Consider the following 13,690-nt stretch of genomic DNA (forward strand, 5'->3'; position numbering starts at 1 on the left):
GACATAGGTCTGCTTGGGACATTCAACAGATGATTTGCACAGACAAAGAGAAAAATATGAAAAAGCTTTGGAGTAAGCCAAGTAAATATTTGTGGCTGCTTTAAATACAGACACTGAAACAGGTTTGTGTCTGGTTTCCCGTTTATTCTGTACTAGTCCAAACACTAAAAAACACATATTGGGAAAAGAAACCCAACCAAACATTAAAGTGCTTAACTTACAGAGCTTGGGATAACCTCAAAGCACAAACTTTGAATTTCTCTCTGATCTATTTTACTCAGCAAGCAGTTCACACCTCTTTAATTAACAAAAGGTGCTATATAATTAGCAATGTCTTCACTATTTTATCAGTTACTCCTTGCCATAAGTAGAAGAAACTGGTTCTATATTACATTAACTGTGAATTACCTGGCTAATACACCCCATCACTCCTCCTTCCCAGTTTCAGCCTGATTCCTCCCTATTTCCAGTTCCAGCATTTATCCTCCAAAGCCCGTCCTCGTGCATCCTGCTCTGAGCAGCAGGGCTACACAAACTATAAATTACCACAGCAAAAGAATCCAGCGCATCAGTTTATTTCCACAGCACTTCTCCTAGAAGACAAGCCCTCATGCTGGCAACAGGAGGGAAAACAATTTCATTTTGACACATCAAAACAAAACTCAGTTTCAGCTACAGTATCACTTGCGGGACAGATGCCCAAACTTCACCCAATTGTGAGCGACTTGCTCACATTTCTATTTACAATCATGAGCTTTCCTACATTTTTTCAGGCACTGCAGCCTGTGGTTGATGCTCAGATGCTTCTCCTCTCCGAGGAGCTGAGACAGGAGACACTTTCCAGGATTCCCAGCTGGTGCAAGATGGGAGCGAGGCAGACACACCCCCCGAGCCAAGGGAACAGAACATCTTAACAGCAGCGTTCCCAGCCTGCTCACACACACTGCTCCAAACACCAAAGCCTCCAAACACGCAGGCACAGGGAGATAAAAAGTTCCAAAACAACCGGGGCGCTCCCAGGCTGCTGGAAGCGCGATTCCCGCTCGGCTCCCGGCTCTCCCTGCTCCCCTCCCTCGCTCAAGGGCGATGCACGAGGGTGCGGGCACAGCTCACAGCCATTCCTGCGTCCAAACTGCTGCAGGATCCAGCAGGCTGGGGAATCCCTCCAGGATCAGGAGTCCAGCCTCTGACTGATGACCATCCTGTCAGCCAGGAATCCCTGGGATCGCTGAAGCTGGTCCATGCATTGCCCTGGCACTGCTCCAGGCCAGGCTGGACACTGGGGCTTGGAGCGGCCTGGGATGGTGGAAGGCGTCCCTGCCCATGGCACTGGATGAACTTTAAGGTCCCTTAAACCATTCCATGATTCTGTGACCATGACAATTATTTTTACTTTTTAAACCAAAAGCGGGAATTGCAAAAGGTGTTCCCCAATATTCCAGTAAGGAAAGACAATGAAAAAATATTTCAAACAGGGTGTGTGGGGGGGAAATACGAATATATTTACTGAGGTCACCTCGACATGAGGAAGAACAACTTCCCTGGAGGGTAACAGAGCACTAGAACAGCTGCCCAGGGAGGGTGTTGAGTCTCTCTCTCTGGAGACATTCCAAGCCCACCTGGAAGTGCTCCTACATCACCTCCTCCAGGTGATCCTGCCCAGAGAAGGAGTTGGACTGGATGATCTCCAGAGGTGCCTTCCAACTCCAACTATTCTGTGAGCCTACGATGCTGATTCACCGAAAGTGTAAAACACACAAAGTGTGCTCTGGGCTTTGCAACCTGACAGCACAAAAACCCAAGTGTTGCTCAAAATTAAATATCCAACAGTGAGCCTAATGGGGACGAATGCTTGCTTTCAGAAAAACATGATTAAACAGGCAAGCCAATGTCTCCCCCACCTAAATATAATCGTCCTGAAGCACCTCAGTGATTATCTCAAAGCATTAGACTGGAATGCAGTTCTCAGCCACTGCTGACTCACCCTGGTGTCTGCACAGGGCTGGTGCCAAAGGACACGGCCTCAGCGACACCCTTCCAGGCACCAGGCTCCATCTGCTCCCAAAGAAAGCATGGAGCACCAATGACAAACCCATTCCACTGCTGAGAAAGAGAATTTTGGGTCTTTTCAATACGTGCTCCTGACAGCACGGGGAAGAGATACAGAACCACCAAATATCCCGAGCTGGCAGGGACCCACAGGATCATCCAGTCCAACCCCTAATCCTGCACAGACCCCCACCTATCCCACCCTGTGCAATCCTGAGAGCATTGTCCAAATGCTCCTGGAGTTCTGGCAGCCTTCATGTGTTGCTTTGAAGCTCTTATGGTGGTTCAAACAATGAAATAATGCCTTTGCTTTAGGGAGCACTAAGATGGAAGAACAGAATGGAAGTGGTGCTGCTGTTTGTACAGACAAATCTCTGAGCAGAAACAGAAGTTTCATCACTTAAATTGAAAAGATGTCATAAAACCAACTTCTTCTACCTAACCTGTGAAAAGATACCCCAAGATCTGCAGCAAGGGAAGGGGATGGTTGTTCCTGCATCCCTCTCAGCCTGTTTTTATCCCCATGCTGGGGAACATGCTCGTCTTTCAGGGACAGGGACAGCCCCTGATCACTGCAAGGACCAGTTCAGGAGCAACCATCCACTGAGCATCACCTTCAGCAGGCTCTGCTCTCACCAGCCACGCTCAACAGCTCACAGACACCCCTTTTCACACCTTACTTCATTTAACATCGATTTCCAAAACTGAAATTAAGATATTCACTACCAAGATGAAATTTCTTACACAGGAGCTTGAGAAGCTGGGCTTCCATTCAAAGGAAGAACTCTGAGTCATCATGAAATTGGTAATCATAATGCTAACTTTAGAAATCTGGAAGAACTGATCATTTAAAACGTGCAACAAGCTCATTATCAATTCCAAGTTGTTTTTTTTTTTAAGACAGAAAAACAAAAAATGGAAAAAGCCTCAGTAATTTACTGAGGCTGTTCAACACATGCAAAAACAAAGTCAACCAAAGTGGTGTTAACTACCAAAATTTCATAGGATCACAGGAGTTGGAAGGAACCCACAAGGATTTGAAATGGGCTTTCTAAACAGCATAAAATAAATCCCACCACATTTTGACAAAGTAGCTCTTTCCTAAAGATACTCATTCCCAAAAATGGTTCTAACAGTTTTTAAAGTACTCATTCCTTTTTCAGTCTTGTAAACATAGAAGCTGGGATTTTAGTGCTGATAATTAAAAAAAAAAAAAAAAAAAGACCATGGACAGACTCATGATCTAGAACCACAAATATCCTGAGCCAAGGATCAGCCAGCCCAGACACCCCAACAATCCCACCCTGGCAGCGCTGTCCAATCCCTCCTGGAGCTCTGGCAGCCTCGGGGCCGTGCCCATTCCCTGGGGAGCCTGGGCAGTGCCCAGCACCCTCTGGGGGAAGAACCTTGCCCTCATCTCCAGCCTGACCCTGTCCTGGCCCAGCTCCAGTCGTTCCCTGGGTCCTGTCCCTGGAACAGAGAGCAGAGTTTGGAGCTGCAGCTCCTGCTGAGGTCTGACCTCAGACCCCTCCAGCTGAACAAATCCAGTGCCCCCAGCTGCTCCTCATGCAGCCCCTCCAGACCCTTCCCCATCTCTGTGTCCCTCCTTTGGACACTTTCTGGCAGCTTTACATCTTTTCTGTACTCTGGTGCCCCATGACACACAAGGCAGAACACCAGAACACCGTCCTCCACTCAAGTTCTTATCACCAACTACAGAGCTCCACTTCCAAAGGAGCCAAGACAATACTGTGCTGTGTCTAAGGAACCTTAAAATCTCAACACCACGTTATCTGCTAAATCACCCAATGCCACAATGATGCTTCATCAATACTGAAACCAGACCAACACAAATAATCCATGTGCCACTTCAGAAATGCCTTTGCTCTAATGCTGCTCACAGACTAACCAAGCACTCTCCTTAAAGCCTGAAATCATTCCCACATTGCTGAAGATGACAGTCTTTCCAGTTGCTATGAGAAAAATCCTGGATCATTATGCAAATCAGCTGTTATAATCACTTTCAAAAATAGCTGTCTATATATTCACATTATGCCAAGACCAAATTAAAGAATATGCAGTATACACTTGCAATTTTTTACATACATGGAGATATAAAAGTAAATTACTCATGTTGGTCCTATAACTGATTTTGCTCACAAATTCAGACTTTTTCCTAATAACAGAAGGTGACCAAAAAAGCATAGCAAAATATTTACCAACTCTTGATTCTTAAACAGTCACAAGGAAGCTGCAAAAACTAACAGCTGCAGCTTTTTCTGCAATGATCAACATTGTCAATTAGTAACTGTAAGATCATTAGAATGTCTGAGTGATTTTACGAAGTCCTGTATTTCCAAGTATTTAACCCCTGATCCTCACTCCACTCATTAAGGTTGCTATAACAGGAAAACAAAGAGCAAATGACCTCATCTCCTATTTTATAGGCAGGCCAGAGCATGCAGTGTTTTAGAATTTACACACAGCTTTACTTTTAAAACCCAACACTGACACCGGTTTTACATCAAAACACAAATGAAAAAGAACTTTAAAACTCATAGCCCTTTGCAATTTTACAAATAGTTATTATTTACAAGGGCCTGGAACAAAAGGAGAAGGGGGAATGACTTCCCACTGACAGGCAGTAGATTTATATTGGATAGTGGGAAGAAATTCTTCCCTGGGAAGGTGCGGAGGCCCTGGCAGAGGCTGTCCAGAGAAGCTCTGGCTGCCCCTGAATCCCTGGAATGTCCAAGGTCAGGATGGACAGGGCTTGGAAAGACCTGGCATCATGGAAGGTGTCCCAGCCTATGGCAGGGGATGGATCTGGATGAGCTTTCAGGCTCCTTCCAGCCCAAACCATTTTGGGATTCTGTGAATCAAAGGCTTCAGAAAGACCTACCAAGCATTAGATTTCTTCCTTCTTTAGAAAGGAAATTTCAAAGAAGCTGAGTGTTCCTGAAGCTGTGAATGTTCAAGTTGTCCTCTGGAGCTAAAAACCTTACTGTACGCCCTGAACCTGGCACCTGCAAACAAAACAACAACAGTCCATTCCTCCCAACCTCAGCTTCCAGCTCTCAAATAGGAGTTTCTTTTAACAAAGAACAGGCTTAAATCGGGGAACCTACAGCCTGAAAAAAACTTCACAACTACCAGGAATGCTAATTTTCACGTCCAGTTTAGGCAGGGGAGGTTTGGCTTTGCTTTAATCTGCTCCCCACCATCCCACTCCTCATGCGCTGCCAGCTCTGCTCTGTGTCACCCCTCACCCTCCCGCCTGCAAGGGGACCCAGCCACCAGCACAGGGTGGCCAAGCTGTCACTGCTGAGTCCCGTTTGACAGCAAAGCCCGGGAGCAGAGGCACAGCGTGGCTTTGAAGCCTCCCAAAGTTGCTTTGTTGTCTGAATTTGCCTGCAGTTTTCAGGAACTCTGGCTGCAGGAGCCATGTGAGGCGGTCTGGCGTCACAGCTGGGCCTGCCGGTGACAAAACGTTTGCCTGGTGACCTCCAGCCCTTTAACTCCAGCTTAAACAAGTCCACAGAGCAACAGCATGGGAAAAAAAAAAACCAGCACTGTACTAACTGTTCAACAGCTTGACAGCCTGGAGCTACAGGGGGAGTGTTACAAGAAGTGTCCACACTCCATCCTCAAACAGATTTAAGAGCCCTGACAAATGGCCAAGCTCTTATTAGTGCCATTTGCTTGACAGCATCCCAACAACGAAAAAGAAAATGACATAGGAAAATACACCCAGACAAATCTAGAAGTCTTTCCTGACATACATGCTGTTTAAGCTGTACCCATGAGTGCCTTCTTTATTTAATAGGCAGCATTTCCATTAGACAGCATGAAATGCAAAATAAGTTTAGCATTTTTTCTATGAGCCTGGATCATCAGGAAGCATAGAGGAAATGAACAGGAAGAAAGTTCTTCAGAGCAAAGGAGGATTCCTTGTAGCCAGCCAGCTGCACTTGTCAACTCTACCATCTGTGCCTCAAAGAACAAGCAAAGGGACCAACTCAGATGTGGCTGAAACATTTTATCATTTAGAAGAAACGCATTTAACCCCTTGATGCTCCATATTCCAAGAATGACTCCTTTTTTCCCCTCATTTTTTGTTTTTTTTTTCAGCTTTCAGCCTGCAATTTAAATGCAACAACCTAGATAAGGAATAACTGCAACTCCTTCATGCCCAGGAGGCAAACCTGTCCACACGAGGTAAGGGGCTGACAACAGGTCTGGAGGGGAACTCAAATTCCAAGAGTATAAAGAAATAAATCAGAAGATGCCTCAAGAGGATATGTCAGGTTGTCTACACCCACAGCTCACTTCTGGACCTGCTTATTATATTACATTTGGGAAGTCATCCCAGAGCAAGAGTCTCTCCCCTTCATCTGTGAGGTGTAGGAAATGTGTCCAGGAACTCTCAGCCATACAGAGGCTTTGCTGCAGAGCTAATGGGGTCACGTTAAGACTGGGGGGGAAAAAAACCCACAGACCTCACAGCATAAATAGAAAAAATGGTAACAAAGGCACAAAAAATGATGGCTGCTCTAGAGAACAGCTTGTACTGAAAAAGGCTGAGAAAAAGGCACCTGAAACTTCCATTTCAAAACAGTCTGGAATCATAAATAAAGATACAAAAGCACGCAGAGAGTAAAGGAAACATGAGCTCTTGTGTAGAGCTGCAAGAAGTGTTTGGACAATGCTCTCAGGCACAGGGTGGGATTGCTGGGGTGTCCTGTGCAAGACCAGAAGCTGGACTTCGATGATCCTTGTGAGTCCCTTCCACCTCTGAAACAGCTGACCATATTAAAGGACACAGAAAAGCTGCCCTTCCCATTCAGAAAGAGCTAAGAGCAAATGGGAACATAAGAAATGATGCATCAGGCTCTGTATTATTGATACCAAGTTTCACAAACCTCTTCAGCTGTGAAGGCAGAGATTGGCCTTAACTCCCTAACTCAACCCCAATTCCAGACCTACAATCCCAACAGATTTCCAGAGGGAAAAATGCAGAGGTGTAGTAAAAGTCCTTTTGTTTCTGCTGACATTTTGGAAGAGGCCACATTGCATCTTCCCACAGCCAGCCCAGCATCCCAATAAGCTGCAACAACACATGGTGGCCCAAGGACAACGGTGCAGAATCCCAGGATCTCTAAGGCTGGAAATCTCTGGGATCATCAATCCAACCTATGACTGATCCCTGCCCTGTCACCCAAACCACAGCATCTGGTGCCACATCCAGGTGTGCACATGAGACAGGGACTGAGCAGATCCTCTCCAGAGGAACCCATGCTGTGAGAAGCTGGACTACTGCATCTCAGTTTGAGTTTTTAAGCGCCAAACTGACCTGTTTTAATCACCAGTCCAACTCACCAGGAGCTCTTTCAAGCAGAGCTGAGATGTCACCGTGTGCTCCCAGCACACCACCCCACTTTGCAGGATCTCCCTGAACCACCACTGTGTACTTAAGCATGTCCTAACCTCAAACACCCCCAGAAAAACACAGGAATTTTATTCAGTACAGAGAAGCCAGCATAGAAGAGTCACTACTTTGATATTTACTGACAGGAAGTGAAAAATGGCTCAGACTCAACTTTTTGCAAGCCTGAAAGAACATCCAAAACTTTCAGACACAAGGGAATTTAAAATAGCTATCGGGCTGGAGGACAAATACAGCACACTAAAAATCTTCACAGAACAGAAATGACAAAAAGCAGGGTTTGTATGGATTTATCAAACCTTAATGTGCATGGGGTGGATCAAAAGAACATAAAGGTGAGTGGCAAAACAAGACACAAGGCCATTCTAATAAACCATTCCTCAAACAATAAGCCCCCAGTAGATAATTTTATCCAAAGGAGATCTGGTGTTTCCCTCCTCTAAATGTTAGCATAAAAAAGGACATTACGTCTCTAATTCACCCACACAAGGAACGAAAGAACAGAAAATACACAACTCTTCAGTTGTAGCCCAATAGATATCCAGGCAATGCAATGAATTAAGCAGAGGCCTCTAAGAAAATTAATCATGAAATTAAAAGCTATTATACTACAGCTCCACAAAGGCAGAATTAAGTTTATAAAGACGTTTCTTAAGCACTTCACTACAAAAAACTGGATATTAAGCAGTTTTTCTGCACTGCTGCACGCTGGGGCTGTGAAGCTGGGAGTTCATCTTTAAAGGGAACAATGCCAGCTTTTGCAATAGTCATCATCCCAAACACAGAGCAGTTGAGTTTAATTTTTTTAGCTGCACAGTCAATTACCATTTGAATCACAGAGCCACCACTTGAGCTACATTGCCTAAGAATCGTTATTAAGATAACCTAGATTTATGCAGCATGATACAGGGCCTAATTGCACAATTATTTACTTCCATTCTACAAAAATGCCTTTTTTTTTCCCAGGGCCTCACAGGCAAGACAGCAAACGAGGCAGATGACGACAGGAGCAAAGAGGATGCTGGCTTGAATTAGAAACTGGAACAAGAATTTGTTTACATCTGAAATATCAACCTGGGCCTAGGACACATCCAAAAACTAACAGAACCCAAAGCAGAGTCAACCACCCACAAATAATCCATGTTCCAGAAGACATCCTGCTCTACAGGGCCACACATTTCCAAATAAATTCCCTTCTCATAGCCCAGAAATCACCATTCCAGTAACTCACAGAAAAGTACAAACTTGCACAGCTTTAATCCCAAAAACCCTTCACCCAAGTGCCAAAACAAAGGAGCCCACACCTCTCCTAGGATTTAAGATGAGGCACAGGGCATATCCAGGAATTACTATACACAACTCCAGGCTATACCCTATTTCCCCCCCAAAAAAGCCATGCAATAAATTATCCTTCAACATCCACCCTGTATCAAGCACAGTAAACGAATTTTAAAAATCACACAGAGCTCTGAGTTGCTCCAAACTAGAAAGGAGCCGGGCCTTGGAAGGGAGTTAGTTATGAGTAATGACAGTATCTTTGGTCTCTAATGTAATTAAGGGATTTGACAGCTCAACTGCCTATTCCCTCCCTTCTCTTCCAGTTTGTCAGAACACAACAATTGTCCTTTAAATCATTATACAACAACCATTTTCATGTTTAAACCTGTTGTAGGGGAAGACTCTGGCTAAGCTACCAGGGTATAATTTGTCAGCTTATGTAGCATTAATATGGCAACAACATTAATCCATTACAAATATAATTTCATTTAAGGAACTATTCAGCAAATCACAACCAGCAAAAACTTGGTAGACAGAAGCTTTACATAGAAAATTTAAACTATGTATTTGTACTCCTTGAATATTAGTTTTGGCTTTAGGCTTTTTAGCATAAAAAGGGGGGTTTTAACACAACATCCTTTCAGCCATATTATTACTGAATAAATTGTATCAATTGCTTCTACAACAAAGAGGACTTAGGTGTCCAAACCAATCTACAAGGAAGAGAATGGAAAATAGAGCCACCTCTCTTCTGGGAGAAAATTAAGACAATTCTGTACTCCTCTACACAGTGTTTTAAGACATCAATACTCACTGTCTCTACAGCAGTCACGGTGCTCCAGAACGCTTTGGTAAGACAAGCAAGTTCTTCTTGGTGTCTTAAGTGTAGCACCAGGTAGCAACAGGAATTCTGGTCCAAAGAAATCTGCCAGCCCCAGCCTGGCAGTCCTCAAGAGCCAACTAATCTCTGTGCATGTATTATACTGCAGCAGCAGTTCCAGTGTTGCATAAGCTCCACACTCAAGGCTACATCCTCTCCCAGGTCAGTCGAAGGCACATGGAATGATCCCGTGGACAGAAAGGCCTTCCTGACTAGCACAGATTCCTAGAAAGACGCATTTCCAAAAGTCATCACCCTCAAGGACTCCAGCTGGACCCAGCGTTGATGCTGGCCAGCCAACCAAACAGAGTAAACGTGGGGTGGGATTTGCACAAGTCCTCAACAGTGACAGAACTGTCCTCACTGAGCAAACCCCACAAAGTAACTCCTCAAGTGCTAATACCTCATCAGTCTTAGTGTAAGCAAGAGGAAACTTGGATTTTTCCTTAAAAAAAGGAACACTCAGACCCACTAGCAAGTACCTAGCAAAGCTGGTACTTGATTCAGCATTACCCTCTTCACATTTAACAGTGAAACTCTGGATGTTCTGAAGACTTCACACACTTAACTGAGCTTAAAACCAGGCTCCAATCATTAATCACTTTGGCTGGGCTTTTTCTAAGAGGTCACCGTGTAAGAAATACTAAGAAGGGTCCACTCATTTCTCTGCCCACCTTGAGAAGAACACACAGCCACCACTTCAACAGCTTCTGTGCACTTAAAAGTGTGCACAGGCAGGTATTTTTTTAATTTGGAGCTTAGCTTGTGCAAACAGTCTCTACATGCACTGAATATCTCTGATGACCCAAGCTGAAGCATTTCCCCAAGAATCCTGCACTACATTTAAACAAGTGCAAAGAGACAAGCTGTAATTTGTGAGGGCTTCTTCTAAGCCCGTTTCTGAACAACAGCAGTGAAAAAGCAAGGCAGGAAGGGGTTGGGTGGCTCTGGATGGGACTGCACCACACAGCACCTGCTCAAGTGTGGGTTTTGAAGGCTTCAGCTGTCCAACACCCCTATCCACACAACTATGGCAGTATGTCACAGGGTTTGGGATTTTCTGGGTTGTGAGGAACAGTAAACGACCTAGCACATGTCTAACCCCAGAAGAGAAAATGCAGGAATACATTTGCAGCAATCACCACCTTGCTTTCTCCATCGGGACAGGTCAAAACCCTTCATCCTTGCTAAGTGCAGAAAGAGCAATCTTCCTGGCATCAAACACATCCTGTAACAAGCAGAGAACTGAAACTCTGATGAGTCCGCAGCCAGCAGGGCCGTGGAGAGCTGTCTATGCAAACAGACTTCTGAGATTAATTCAGAGCAGAACTGGCACTAATCTTGTCCAAAACCCAACATCATCCCAGGCTCCAGAAGCAAAATGAGCCTGTCAGGCTCTTAACACTGCTAAGTAACATGGTTTACTTCAGAACAAAGAAACACTTCCCACCAATAAAATGCATTGCCAGTTAGTCTCTTCTAGTTTCTTCTAAACCCTCCCCACGCTTGTGTGCAAGACAAACTTGTTACAAAACCTCTAACAAACTTCAATTTTAAAATGAGACCAAGTCCTTTAAACAAACGGCATTTCCAACTTGGGCTCTATTTTTAAACACGGTATGGACCTCATGCCGCTAATTCACTTTTTTTTCTTGGAAGCTGAGCCATTTTGAGTCAAGTCCCATAATTTAAAATTTCATTTAAAATGCAAAGAGCTTTAGGACTGCAAATAGCATAAAGCAGTAAGAGATTCTAAGCAGCTTCCTCCCGCAATTTCAGCGTTCCCTGTCTTTCATTCCACGAGACAAACGACGTGTGAGACGTGTAAACTGCACCCAACATCTCATCTCGCCTGAATGTTGCTGCAGTTTGTACCACTATGTAGGTCATGAGCTCCACATGCTTCAGTCAAGCCCTGGGCTCAGCCTAGCTGCCCATTTTCACCCCTACCAGAAGGCCTGGGGACACAGGACAAAGTTTAACCCGAGCTAGGACGGGCACAAGTAGCAGCTACACGATTTTTTTCCAACTTGCTAAGCTCAGTTACACCCAGAGCTCTTAAGACAAGCAATCCATGCACTGCTGCATTGAAGTGTTTTCTCTCTGCTGTTCCCTGCAGTAAAGGGGGCATCACCAAACTGCACAATTTTAAAAATATCACACAGAGTGCCTCAGAAAACATTCCGGCGCTTGCAGCATCAAGAAATGCAACCATCAGAGACGAAAGACGTGAATCCAAACGTTCCTTCCCACCCATGTGCACCAAAAAGCATCCAGTACTGCAGAAATTCATTAGAAATCCAAATAAACCAGAAAGAAATATCTGAAGTATTAAACAGCTGATTTAAGGTCTCCACCTTTAAACTCTTTCTTCTTCTAAGTTCAAAATATTTTTTTCCAAGATGTGCATAAGACTGCTCAGAGGGAACATCTGATTAGATGAAAAGCAGCAGCAGTGTGGTTTTTAAAGACACACAGGCCCATTTTCATATTCTGCACTGATTTTGGGAAAGATGTTATCTCCCTTTGCTGAAATCCCACATTACACGCACAAGGATTAAACCAACTCCTCAGGAACTGAGAGTTCCAAGCACAATGCCCTGTATTGCACATACATCAAGATCACTTTTAAAAGGATCTGACACAGCCCAACCAAGGATTTTGGCACTCCAGCACCCCACCCAGCCTGCCTCTGGCACCCTGGAATTCCTGCAATGCCTTCGGATAATATCCATGCCCAAAAGTCCCTGGCCACACGGGACACCAGGACAGGAAGCCTCCCTCACACAAAGGCAGAAGAAAGGGCAGAGCACAGAATACAGGAACCTCACCTGGATTCACTGCAATTCCTTTCACTGTCCAGCTCCCAAAGCCCAGGTGAGCACCAGCTGCTGAGTGTTCTGGAGCTGCACGAGGAAGCCAGATCTCCATTTCCCACATCCCAGCCAAGTGCCCAAATCACTGGGAGCTGGGCTGCCTTTCCCTTTTAGCTGGACAGAGGCAGCTATGCTGAACTAACCAGGCATCTCTAACACCTGGTCCTCCTGCCATGCCTTGTTGAACAGCTCACTTGGGCTTCACGTTTGCTCTTTCTTCCCCTTAATATCACATGGTTGGAGTTCCAAATCCATGGCCATATGTGTAAGGGATAAATAGGTTATTTCCCAGCTACCAGGAACGGTGAGCAATAATTCCATCGGAGCCCTGCAAAAAGAAGCCTGCACAAAGTGATTTAAAAAATTCGACTTTCACTTCTGCAGCAACATCAGCCTTCAAGCAAAGCCATGGCACTGCACAGGCAGAAGTCTTTATTCGTCAATTATCCTTTCAAAATCTGCAGCTACAAAAAACCCACTTCTTCCTATGATATTTTTTTTATCATTAAAGAAACCATAGCATCTTTTCCATAAATTTCATGGCAGAATTGCAGCCAGCTGCTCCTTTTAGAATCACCAGCCTAAGGCCAGTGAAATGACCTGTTTCTTTAACACAAAATTTTAAGAATAAAAATTTAACATAAGCAACCAGCTCCATTTGACACATCATTAGGCAATCTTGAGCAAGAAAGTCGAGGTTCAGCATTCACTAATTGTCTTGCTGGGAGCCTATGACCAGTTAAAAAGATGTGCTTGAGTCAAAGAATCTCTCCCTACCAAGGGCACATCTGGGCAAAGGTACCTGAAACACCAAACTCTTCAACTCTAAAGGCAAAAGCTTTTGGTTTTGCCACTGCTTAACTCTTTCCATAACCCCAACAGCCAACAAAATCACCAAGTGCAAACACCTAAAAATCCAAGCCTGAAAGTATTTTTATCACAAACGTAACTCAGGAACAATAAACCAGAGCTGCTGGGTTTTTAACTAAAAGCTAAGCATCCACTTGCTAAAGTCAAGACAACAACCTTTCAGGTTGTTTTAAAGCCACCAAAATTTTAGGCCAAGGCTCAATGCAAAAGCAAGAGCTCTGTACTAGCTACAGCTTTTATCAGCTTTGATCCTGCCCAAAAACTGGATTTATTTGGAGCACTTGCTCAGAC

The 13,690-nt window shown here is 44.5% G+C and overlaps 1 protein-coding gene across 1 annotated transcript in view; it reads right to left on the reverse strand.

Annotated features, from left to right (window-relative positions):
• The window catches only part of PTEN (phosphatase and tensin homolog), a 48,262-nt gene that overhangs the window by 33,361 nt on the left and 1,211 nt on the right, over nt 1-13,690 (reverse strand). The gene's annotated exons all lie outside the window — the stretch shown is intronic.

Source organism: Sturnus vulgaris, chromosome 8 (genome assembly GCF_052056855.1).
Source record: "Sturnus vulgaris isolate bStuVul1 chromosome 8, bStuVul1.hap1, whole genome shotgun sequence".
NCBI classification, from domain to species: domain Eukaryota; kingdom Metazoa; phylum Chordata; class Aves; order Passeriformes; family Sturnidae; genus Sturnus; species Sturnus vulgaris.